Here is a 13,008-nt window from a genome sequence, read left to right on the forward strand (position 1 = left end):
ATAAATCAAGGATAGAGTGACTGAACACCTAGAAAAATTTCAGTTAATCAGGGACAGCCAGTATGGATTCATGACGGGAAGGTCATGCCTGACAAATCTCATTAAGTTTTTTGAAGAAGTGACTAAGGTAGTGGACAGGAGAATGTCTATGGATGTTATTTATATGGACTTCCAGAAGGCATTTGATAAAGTCCCACAAAAGAGACTGTTAACTAAGGTAGAAGCCCATGGGGTTGAGGGCAAATTATTGACATGGTTAGGAATATGGTTGAGTGGTAGGTGACATAGGGTGGGAATAATGGGTAAATAGTCTGATTGGCAGGATGTGACTACTGGTGTCCCATAGGGATCTGTGTTGGAGCCTCAATTATTCACATTATTCATTAACGACTTGGATGATGACATAGTAAGTCATATATCCAAATTTGCTGATGATACAAAGTTAGGCGGCATTGTAGACAATCTAGATGATAGCATAAAATTGCAAGGAGATATTGACATACTAGGTGAATGGGCAAAACTGTGGCAGATGGATTTCAATATGGGCAAGTGTGAGGTTATCCATTTTGGACCAAAAAGGATAGAGCAGGGTACTTTCTAAATGGGAAGAGGTTAAGTACAGTGGATGTCCAAAGAGACTTGAAGGTTCAGGTGCATAGATCTTTAAAATGCCACGAGCAAGTGCAGAAAATAACCAAAAAGGCAATGGAATGCTATCCTTTATATCTAGAAGATTGGAGTATAAAGACACAGAGGTTATGCTGCAGCTGTACAAAATCCTGGTTAGACCCCACTTGGAGTACTGTGAGCAGTTCTGGGCACCACACCTTAGGAAGGATATATTGGCCTTGGAGGGAGTGCAACGTAGGTTTACAAGAATGATACCTGGACTACAGGAGTTAAGCTACGAGGAGAGATTACACAAATTAGGCCTGTTTTCGCTAGAATTTAGAAGGTTGAGGGGTGATCTGATCGAAGTCTTCAAGATATTAACAGGAAAAGACAGGCTACATAAAGATACATTATTTCCACTGGTTGGAGATTCTAAAACTAGGGAGCATAGTCTAAAAATTAGGGCCAGACCATTCAGGAGAGATGTTAGGAAGCATTTCTTCATGCAAAGGGTGGTAGTGGTTTGGAACTCTCTCCCACAAACAGCAGTTGAAGCTAGAACAGTTGTTAATTTTAAATCTGAGATAGATTTTTGTTAAGCATAGATATTAAGGGATATGGGCCAAAGGCAGGTATATGGAGTTAGGCCGCAGGTCAGCCATGATCTCATTGAATGGTGGGACAGGCTCAAGGGGCTGAATGGCCTACTCCTATTCTTCTCTTTCTATGTTCCTAGGACAGAGATAGAACAGGAGTTAGCGTTCTCAACTGGGGCAAGGACAATTTTGCTCAACTGAGGAGTGATTCAGTGAAAAGGGTTTGGAAACAGCTACTTGAGGGTAAATCAGTGTCAGAACAGTGTCGTTAAGGAGGAAGAGTGTGAAGTATTGGATGTGATAAACAAAGGGAGAGAGGAAGTATTAATGGAATTAGCATCCTTGAAAGTTAATAAATCAACAGAGCCAGATGAAATGTATCCTAGGCTTTTAAAAGAAGCAAGAGAGGAAATAGCAGAGAGTCTGACCATCATTTTTCAGTCCTCACTGGATACAGGTGTGGTGCTGGAGGATTGGAGAACTGCGAACATTGTACCTCTGTTTAAAAAGTGAGCAAAGGATAGATCGAATAGTTACAAGCCAGTCAGTCTAACCTCAGTAATAAAAACAAAAATGCTGGAAATATTCAGCAGGTCTGGCAGCATCTGTGGAGAGAGAAGCAGAGTTAATGTTTCAGGTCAGTGACCCTTTTTCAGAACCTGAAACGTTAACTCTGCTTCTCTTTTCACAGATGCTGCCAGACCTGCTGAGTATTTCCAGCATTTCTTGTTTTTATTTCAGACTTCCAGCATCTGCAGTATTTTACTTTTATTTTAGTCTAATCTCGTCGTGGGCAAATTATTGGAATCCATTCTGAGGGACAGTATAAACTGTCACTTAGAAAGGCATAGGTTAATCAAGGATAGACAGCATGGATTTGTTAAGGGAAGATCTTGTTTGACCAACTTGATCGAATTTTTTGAAGAAGTAACAAGGAAGATAGATGAGGGTAGTGCAGTTGATGTGGTCTACATGAATCTTAGCAAGGCTTTCGACAAGGTCCCACGTGGCAGACTGGTTAAAAAAAATAAAATCCCATGGGATCCAGGGAAATGCAGCAAGGTGGATACAAAACTGGCTCAATGGCAGGAAACAAAGGGTAATTGTTGACGGCTGTTTTAGCAACTGGAGGGCTGTTTCCAGTGGCATACTGCAGGGCTCAGTACTGGGTCCCCTGCTTTTTGTGGTATCTATTAATGATTTGGACGTAAATGTAGAGGGCATGATCAAGAAGTTTGCAGACGACACAAAGATTGGCCGTGTTGTAGATAACAAGGAGAATAACTGTAGGTTGCAGAAAGATATTGATGGGCAGATGGGCAGATGGATACAGATGGGCAGAAAAGTGGCAAATGGAATTCAACTTGGAGAAGTGTGAGGTGATGCATTTGGGGAGGCCAAACAAGGCAAAGGAATTCATGATTAATGGGAAAATACTGAGAAGTGTAGAGGAAGTGAGGGACCTTGGAGCAAATGTCCACAGATCACTGAAGGTAGCAGGACAGGTTGATAAGGTGGTTAAGAAGGCATATGGAATCCATTCCTTTATTTGCCAAGTTATAGAATATGAGAGCAGGGAGCTTATGCTGGAACTGTATAACTCATTGGTTAGGCCACAACTTTGTGTGCAGTTCTGGTCATCTCATTACAGAAAGGATGTAATTGCACTAGAGAGGGTACAGAGGAGATTTATGAGGATGTTGCCAGGACTGGAAAAATGCAGCTATGAGGAAAGATTGGATAGGCTGGGGTTGTTCTCCTTGGAACAGAGAAGGCTGAGGGAAAATCTGATTGAAATGCACAAAATTTTGAGGGGCCTGGATAGAGTGGAGGTGAAGTATCTATTCACTGTGGCGGAGAGGTCAGTGATGAGGGGTCATAGATTTAAAGTGATTGATAGAAAAATTAGAGGGGAGACGAGGAAAAAGCTTTTCACCCAGAGGGTGTTGATGGTCTGGAACTCACTGCCTGAAAGGGTAGTCGAGGCAGAGACCCTCAACTCATTCAGAAGGAGTCTGGATGTGCACCTCGAGTGCCATAATCTTCAGGGCTATGGATCAAGTGCTGGAAAATGGGATTAGAATAGGTGGATTGTTTTTCAGCTGGCACAGACACAATGGGAAATTGGCCTCTTTCTACGCCTTGAACTTTCTATGATTCTATGAGCGTTAGTCAGTGGTGAACAAGCTGCTTTGTAGTAACAGTTGCACAGTTAGTTAATTAGCTCACTAATTGGAACTGGTAATTACTGTCAGTAGGGGCTGACTCATGTCTTGGAAGTTTTGTTAGTGTAAATACAGGAGGCTTTTGCTAATGCACCAAGTAAGTAGCGTGGAGTACTGCTTCTACAGAGTACTAAACTCAGGAAATTTGGTGCAGTGAGGGAAGAGATGCTGTTCTGATATTTAAAAAAAACAAGGAGCAGTCTGAGAGTAGGAATAGAAAATTAAAGACTTGAGAGCTAAGTTCTAGAAATTTTAATTAAAATGAATAGTTTAAACAAGATACTAACTAGATTCTAAAAGAGGGAATAAAGATTTATTTTTTATATCATGGATGGGCAGCTGAGACCTGCTGCTTGCAATTCATGAACCATGTGGGAACTTCAAGACACTTCACGTGACTTGGGGGATCAGGAGTGTAGGAAGTGTCTCCAGCTGCTTCAGCTCCAGCTCAGGATTTCCAAGTATGAGAGGCAGTTGCAGTCACTGCGGAGCATCAGGGAGGCTGAGATTTTACTGGATATTGATTTCTAGAAAGTGGCCACCCCACAGGCTGAGAGAGTTCAGGATAGTAGATGTGTGGCCATCCTGAAGAGTTGAAGAGGCAGGAAGTGCAAGAGTCTTCGAGATGTGTGCTACCTTCAAACCAGTACTCAGCATTGGTGACTGCTGGGAATGATGACACCTAGAAGGCGTGCAGTCTAGGCCATGGTATGAATGGGCAAGGGACTGCATAGTAAGTGACAGCAATGCATAGAAATGTAGTCGCTATAGGAGATCCCATAGTTCGGGTGTCAGATCGGTATTTTTGTAACTGTCATTGTGAGTACTGCATGGTGTGTTGCCTCACTGGTGCCAGGGCAAAGGACATCATGGAGATGGTGCAAAATATTCTGCAGGGGTAGGGGAGTGTGAATCAGAAGTTGTGGTACATTTCGGGACGAATGACATAAAGAGAGTAGGTATTGAAATCCAGTGCTCAGACTTTCAGGAGCTAGAGAGGAGGTTAGAACTTGAAGGTAGTAATCTCTGGGTTACTCCTAGTGCCCGCAACAGTGAGAGTAGAAATAGGAGAATAGGGAGGATAACTGCGTGGCTTGAGGCATGATGCAGGAGGGCTTCAGATTCTTGGGGCATTGGGACAAGTTCTGGGAAGTTCAAAAGGGCCCCAACAGGACTGGGATCATTGTCCTCACGAGGCAGTACACTATTGTTGTTGGGGAGGGTTTGAACTAAATTGACAGAGTGATGGGCATCAACATATAAAAGTAGAAAAGAGGAATAAGGTGCATAAAAAAGTAAGATTTTTTGATAATATGAGAGAAGGAAGTAGTATCATATGAGATAAAAGCAGACTTTGAAGGACTATGAGGAATACAAAGACAGGTTTAGAATGAGGTATGCAAATGCACCAAGTGTGGTAAATAATGTTTGTGAGCTACAAGCACAAATAGCTGTGTGGGAATATGATGTAGTGGCAATAACAGAAATGTGGCTTAAAAATGGTGAGGACTGAGCATTTAATATTCATGGATACAAAATGTTCAGAAAAGATAGGGAAGGAAAAAAGGGAGGTGTGGTGGCAACACTGATTGGGGAAGGCCTAGAGCTTAATTTTCCAGACCCCCCCCGCCGACGTCAGAGGTCGTGGCATGGGGGGGAGCTGAAAAATGCCTCTGGGAGAGGCCTGCCATGGACCTCAATGTTAGGAAAGCCTGGTCCCATATTGCTAGTGGCCTCAAGGCCATGTGGCAGCATTGCACAAACCCCACCTCACCCCCCAACACCACTTGGCGATGGGAGCCCAATTTCAATATGTAAGTTAATGCCAGTACCTGTATTAATTACAGTTGTGCTCCCAATGTCCATCCCAGAGCGATATTGGTGCCGGTGGCCGGCATTCCCACGTCTTCGGATCCCTGGCAGGGAGAGGGAGCAGGTAAATTTTTCAGTGCGAGAGTGGAGGGCTGTGAGTGGCGTCAGACTCATCTGATTGATGTAGGGGATGGTGGGAAGGATTACAGTGCACAGTTTATGAACTTTGTGGGGGGAGGTGTGGAGGTCAGGTTGGCAAGGGACGTGTTTTGGGGGAAGAGGGCAACTAATGCATTACTTGGTTATTGTGAGGGAGGGAGAGGGGCAAATTAAATGTTTACATTTTTTGTAACCTCTTTTTTAAAATATTCAAATAAAAATGGCATCAGTGCCTGCGCAAAGGCTGATGACACCATTGCCAGGGACGGACAGCCGCCCCCTCCACGTCATCGGGGTTTGCAGTCTGCCCCAGCGATTTAAAGGAGCCGTCGCGCTGAATAACGTGGCAGCTCCACAACGTCCAGCCTTGGCGGGCGGACTGCCATTGTTTATGTCTGCCGCCAATTACCATAGATTTCAGCCCATAGCGTTGAAAAGAAAAAAATGTCCTTGAAGGGCAAGGACAGAATCCATTTGATTATAGTTGAGAAGCAAAAAGGGTATGATCATGCGAACTGTCTTCACAACAGGCAAGGGACAGACCATGCCCAACCAGCCCGAAATTGCAAAGCTCAAAACACAGTGTCCAACATTAGATGGACAACATTTGCTAAATAATCCTCAGTGTACTAAGAATTCCGCTGACAACCAATTTAAGATTGTCAGTAGGGCTTGCAGTGTGGCGCATTTGCGCGTACTGGAAGCTACATATATTAATACACAGGACCCTGTTCTTTGCAGACAGAAAGAACACGTACACACATTGCACCTGTTTTAGCTGAACAAAATAAGTGACAGCCATTCACTGATCCATTCCTCAGGGCAATACCTTCACCAGTCAGAGTCAAGCTACATTCACGGAGCAGACTCAGAGGGCGGAGTTCCAGACCTGTAAGTATAAAAAAACTTACCTCGGGGATTCACGGCCTACATTCACGGAGAAGACTCGGAGGGCAGAGCTCCAGACCGGTAAGTATAAAAAACTTACCTCGGGGATTCCCGGCCTACATTCTCGGAGAAGACTCAGAGGGCGGAGTTCCAGACTGGTAAGTATAAAAAACTTACCTCAGGGATTCGCGGCCTACATTCATGGAGCAGACTTGGAGGGCAGAGTTCGAGACCGGTGAGTATAAAAAACTTACCTCTGGTAAGAAAAACTGAAAAGTGACGTCACAGGAAAGCTGTGACCTGATTGGCTGGTAGGGAATTTGTACTGAATTTGAAAATAAAACATTGGTAAAAATTGATTAAAACCCTAATTAACTAATTAATAAGTAGAGTAATTAAGCCAGAGGAGGAGATTACTGTATTTAGTTAGCATTTAATATATATAGTAGGAATCTAGCACCAGGGACTATATAGCTAATTGTAACAATTTAGTAAGGATTTAATAAGTATTTACTTATTTGAGATTAATTAACTAATTAGTGCTAGAAATATCAGTTAGAGGGGTGAAGTGCTTCACCTGTGAGATGTGTGAGGTCCGTGACACTTTCAGCGTTCCGGACGACTACATCTGCAGGAAGTGTACCCAGTTGCAGCTCCTCACAGACCGCATGGATCGGTTGGAGCGGCAACTAGATGCACTTAGGAGCATGCAGGTGGCAGAAAGTGTCATAGACAGGAGTTTTAGAGTAGTGGTTACCCCCAAGGTGCAGGCAGATAGATGGGTGACCGCTAGAAGCGGCAGGCAGTCAGTGCAGGAATCCCCTGTGGCTATTCCCCTCTCTAACAAGTATACCGTTTTGGATATTGTTGGGGGGGATGGCCTATCAGGGGAAAACAACAGCAGCCAGAGCAGTGGCACCACGGCTGGCACTGTTGTTCAGCAGGGAGGGACAAAGCACAGAAGAGCAATAGTTATAGGGGACTCTATAGTCAGGGGCACAGATAGGCGCTTCTGTGGACATGAAAGAGACTCCAGGATGGTATGTTGCCTCCCTGGTGCCAGGGTCAAGGATGTCTCTGAACGGACAGGGGGTATTCTGAAGGGGGAGTGTGAACAGCCAGAGGTTGTGGTACACATAGGTGCCAACGACATAGGCAGGAAGAGTGATGAGGTCCTGCAGGAGGAGTTTAGGGAGTTAGGTAGAAAGTTAAAAGACAGGACCTCTCGGGTTGTAATCTCGGGATTACTCCCTGTGCCACGTGCCAGTGAGGCTAGAAATAGGAAGATAGTGCAGCTAAACACGTGGCTGAACTGCTGGTGTAGAAGGGAGTGTTTCAGATATCTGGACCTTTGGGATCTCTTCAGGGACAGATGGGACCTGTACAAGAAGGACGGGTTGCAGCTAAACTGGAGGGGCACAAATATCCCGGCTACGAGGTTTGCTAGCGTCACTCGCGAGGGTTTAAACTAGTGTGGCAGGGGGGTGGGAACCAGAGCAGTAGGATAGCAAGTGAAATAAATGAAGGGGAACTAGTAAATAAGGCCAGTAAGACTAAGAGGAAGAGCAGGCAGGGAGATGTTGCGGAGAACAGTGGGACTGGTGGTCTGAAGTGCATTTGTTTCAATGCAAGAAGTATAACAGGTAAGGCAGATGAACTTAGAGCTTGGATTAGTACTTGGAACTATAATGTTGTTGCTATTACAGAGACTTCGTTGAGGGAAGGACAGGATTGGCAGTTAAATGTTCCAGGATTTAGAAGCTTCAGGTGGGATAGAGGTGGATGTAAAAGGGGTGGGGGAGTTGCATTAATGGTTAAGGAGAATATCACAGCTGTACTGCCTGAGGACACCTCGGAGGGGTCATGCAGCGAGGCAATATAGGTGGAGCTCAGGAATAGGAAGGGTGCAGTCACGACGTTTGGGGTTTACTACAGGCCTCCCAACAGCCAGCGGGAGGAAGAGGAGCAGATATGTAGACAGATTTTGGAAAGATGTAAAGATAACAGGGTTGTAGTGGTGGGTGATTTTAACTTCCCCGATATTGACTGGGACTCACTTAGTGCTAAGGGCTTGGATGAGGCAGAATTTGTAAGGAGCATCCAGGAGGTATTCTTGAAACAATACGTAGATAGTCCAACTAGGGATGGGGCCGTACTGGACCTGGTATTGGGGAATGAGCCCGGCCAGGTGGTCTAAGTTTCAGTAGGGGAGCATTTCGGGAACAGTGACCATAATTCCATAAGTTTTAAGGTACTTGTGGATAAGGATAAGAGTAGTCCTCGGGTGAAGGTGCTAAATTGGGGGAAGGCTAATTATAACAATATTAGGCAGGAACTGAAGAATTTAGATTGGGGGCGGCTGTTTGAGGGTAAATGAACATCTGACGTGGGAGTCTTTCAAACGTCAGTTGATTAGAATCCAGGACCAGCATGTTCCTGTGAGGAAGAAGGATAAGTTTGGCAAGTTTCGGGAACCTTGGATAACACGGGTTATTGTGAGCCTCGTCAAAAAGAAAAAGGAAGCATTCGTAAGGGCTGGGAGGCTAGGAACAGACAAATCCCTTGAGGAATATAAAGACAGTAGGAAGGAACTTAAGCAAGGAGTCAGGAGGGCTAAAAAGGGTTATGAGAAGTCATTGGCAAACAGGATTAAGGAAAATCCCAAGACTTTTTATACGTATATAAAGAGCAAGAGGGTAACCAGGGAAAGGGTTGGCCCACTCAAGGACAGAGATGGGAATCTTATGTGTGGAGCCAGAGGAAATGGGCGAGGTACTAAATGAGTACTTTGCATCAGTATTCACCAAGGAGAAGGACTTGGTGGATGATGAGCCTAGGGAAGGTAGTGTAGCTAGTCTCAGTCATCTCATTATCAAAAAGGAGGAGGTGTTGGGTGTCTTGCAAAGCATTAAGGTAGATAAGTCCCCAGGACCTGATGGGATCTACCCCAGAATACTGAGGGAGGCAAGGGAAGAAATTGCTGGGGCCTTGACAAAAATCCTTGCATCCTCATTGGCTACAGGTGAGGTCCCAGAGGACTGGAGAATAGCCAATGTTGTTCCTTTGTTTAAGAAGGGTAGCAAGGATAATCCAGGAAATTATAGGCTGGTGAGCCTTACATCAGTGGTAGGGAAATTATTAGAGAGGATACTTCGGGACAGGATTTACTCCCATTTGGAAACAAATGGACTTATTAGCAAGAGGCAGCATGGTTTTGTGAAGGGGAGGTCGTGTCTCACTAATTTGATTCAGTTTTTTGAGGAAGTGACGAAGATGATTGATGAAGGAAGGGCAGTGGATGTTATCTATATGGACTTCAGTAAAGGCTTTGACAAGGTCCCTCATGGCAGACTGGTACAAAAGGTGAAGTCACACGGGATCAGAGGGGAGCTGGCGAGATGGATACAGAACTGGCTCTGTCATAGAAGACAGAGGGTAGCAGTGGAAGGGTGCTTTTCTGAATGGAGAGATGTGACTAGTGGTGTTCCGCAGGGATCAGTGCTGGGACCTTTGCTGTTTGTAGTATATATAAATGATTTGGAGTAAAATGTAGCTGGTCTGATTAGTAAGTTTGCGGACGACACAAAGGTTGGTGGAGTTGCAGACAGTGATGAGGATTGTCAGAGGATACAGCAGGATATAGATCGGTTGAAGACTTGGGCGAAGAAATGGCAGATGGAGTTTAATTTTGGAAGGTCTAATGCAGGTGGGAAGTATACAGTAAATGGCAGAACCCTTAGGAGTATTGACAGGCAGAGAGATCTGGGCGTACAGGTCCACAGGTCACTGAAAGTGACAACGCAGGTGGATAAGGTAGTCAAGAAGATATACGGCATGCTTGCCTTCATCGGTCGGGGCATAGAGTATAAAAATAGGCAAGTCATGCTGCAGCTGTACAGAACTTTAGTTAGGCCACACTTAGAATATTGCAATTCTGGTCGCCACATTACCAGAAGGATGTGGAGGCTTTGGAGAGGGTACAGAAGAGGTTTACCTGGTCTGGAGGGTATTAGCTGTGAAGAGAGGTTGGATAAACTCGGATTGTTTTCACTGGAACGACGGAGGTGGGAGGGGCGACATGATAGAGGTTTACAAATTTATAAGCGGCATGGACAGAGTGGATAGTCAGAATGTGTTCAGGAGAACATCCTTGACTAATATGTTCTCAGTCCAACTAGGAAGGAGATGATACTGAATCTGGTGCTGGGGAATTAGGTGGGCCAAGTGGACCAAGTGTCTGTGGGTAAGAGTGATCACTGTATCATAAGGTTTAGATTAGTAACGGAGAAGAGCAAGGAACAATCTAAAGTAGAACTTCTAAATTGGAAGACATCTAACTTCAGTGAGGTGAGAAGGGACCAGCCAAGGTAAAATGAAACCAAAAATTGACAGGAAAAACTATAACAGAACAATGGGTGATCTTTAAGGAGGAGATGTTTGGGTACAGGTTATGTACATTCCAACAAGAGGGGAAAGAAGGCGATTTCAAAGCCAGGGCTCATTGGATAATGGAAGAGATAGAGAATATTATGAAACAAAAAAAAGATTATGTTGCATGTCAGGTGAATTCTTCAAGTGAGAATGAGACCAATTACAATAATTTGAGAGGGGAAGTGAAGAGGAAAATAAGCTTGGCAAAGAGCGAATGTGAGAATAACTCAACTCACTTCCTTCAAGTAAAAGGTGTTGCTATGGGTACCTGCATGGTCCTAGTTATGCCTGTCTTTTTGTGGGATATTGTCGAACATTCCTTGTTCCAGTCGTACTCGGGCCCCCTCCCCCAATTCTTTTTCCAGTACATTGATGACTGTATCAGTGCCGTTTCCTGCTCCCGCACAGAACTAGAAAACTTTATCAACTTTGCTTCTAATTTCCACCCTTCTCTCACCTTTACATGGTCCATCTCCAACACTTCCCCTCCCTTCCTCGACTTCTTTGTCTCCATCTCTGGGGATAGGTTGTCTACTAATATTCATTATAAGCCCACCAACTCCCACAGCTACCTCAAATACGCGTCTTCACACCCTGCCTCCTGTAAGGACACCATTCTATTCTCCCGGTTTCTCCGTCCCCCACGCATCCGCTCTGATGATGCAAACTTCCACAACAGTGCTTCTGATATGTCTTCCTTTTTCCTCAACCGAGGATTCCCCCCACTATAGTTGACAGGGCCCTCAACTGTATCCGGCCCATTTCCCGCACCTCTACCCTTACCCCTTCCCCTCCCTCCCAGAACCGCGACAGGGTTCCTCTTGTCCTCACTTTCCATCCCACCAGCCTCCACATCCAAAGGATCATCCTCCGCCATTTCCACCACCTCCAGCGTGATGCCACTCCCAAACGCATCTTCCCCTCCCTTCCCCTGTCAGCATTCAGAAGGGATCATTCCCTCCATGACACCCTCGTCCACTCCTCCATTACCCCCACGACCTCATCCCCTTCCCACAGCAATCGCAGGAGGTGCAATGCCTGCCCAGTTACCTCCTTTTTCCTCACTATCCAATGCCCCAAACACTCCTTTCAAGTGAAGCAGCAATTTACTTGTACTTCTTTCAATGTAGTATACTGTATTCACTGCTCACAATGTGGTCTCCTCTACATTGAGAGACCAAATGCAGATGGGGTGACCACTTTGCGGAACACCTCTGCTCAGTCAGAAAGCATGACCCCGAGCTTCCAGTTGCTGGCCATTTCAACTCACCCCCTCGCTCTCATGGCCACATCTCTGGCCTGGGATTGCTGCAGTGCTCCAGCGAACATCAACGCAAGCTCGAGGAACAGCACCTTATTTATTGATTAGGCACGTTGCAGCCTGCCGGACTGAACATTGAGTTCAATAATTTCAGAGCATGACGGGCCCCCCTTTTTATTTTTAGTTATTTTTTCTTTTTTTCTTTTTTATATATTTGTTTATTTTATTTTAGTTTGTTTAATTTGTTTCTACTGTGCCTACCCACTGCTTTTTTCATGTTTGCGCTTGGGACCAGGGCTGTTCATTTTTGTGTCAATTGACACCCTCTCTGTACTCACGTTTTGTCTTTCAATACACCATTAATATACCATTTGCCTTTGCTCCATGACCTCTGGTCAGTTATTCTCTGTGACGTTGTCCTATCAACACCTTCTCCTTTGTTATCTCTTGCCCCACCCCCACTTTACTTGCTTAAAACCTTTTACATTTCTAATCTCTGTCAGTTCTGATGAAGGGTCACTGACCTGAAACATTAACTCTGCTTATCTCTCCACAGATGCTGCCAGAAGCTGCTGAGTATTTCCGGCATTTCTTGTTTTTATTATGGCAATTACCATAAAAGGGAACCCAAAAATCTTCTACCAGCATGTATGTAGTAAGAGGCAGGTTGGGGTCTTTTGACCACAAAGGAGGTAATATATGCTTAGAGGTGCAGGGCAAAGCTAAAATACTTGGTGATTACTTTGTATCAGTGTTTACTAAGGAAGAGGATTCTTACAATATCATCAGTGGAAGTGGAAATGGTAGAGGTAATGGATGGGGTGAAAATTAATAGGAAGGATGTACCAGAAAGGCTGGCTATACTTAGAGTGGATAAGTTACATGTCCGGGTGGCTTGCCTTCTAGATTGCTAAAGGATGTGGCGGTGGAGATAGTGGAAGGGCCTGCCATAATCTTCCAATTTTCCCTAAGCATGGGGGAAGTGCTGGAGGATTAATGTAGGATTAGTATAAATGGGTGGTTG

Source organism: Heterodontus francisci, chromosome 3 (genome assembly GCF_036365525.1).
Source record: "Heterodontus francisci isolate sHetFra1 chromosome 3, sHetFra1.hap1, whole genome shotgun sequence".
In the NCBI taxonomy this organism is placed as follows: domain Eukaryota; kingdom Metazoa; phylum Chordata; class Chondrichthyes; order Heterodontiformes; family Heterodontidae; genus Heterodontus; species Heterodontus francisci.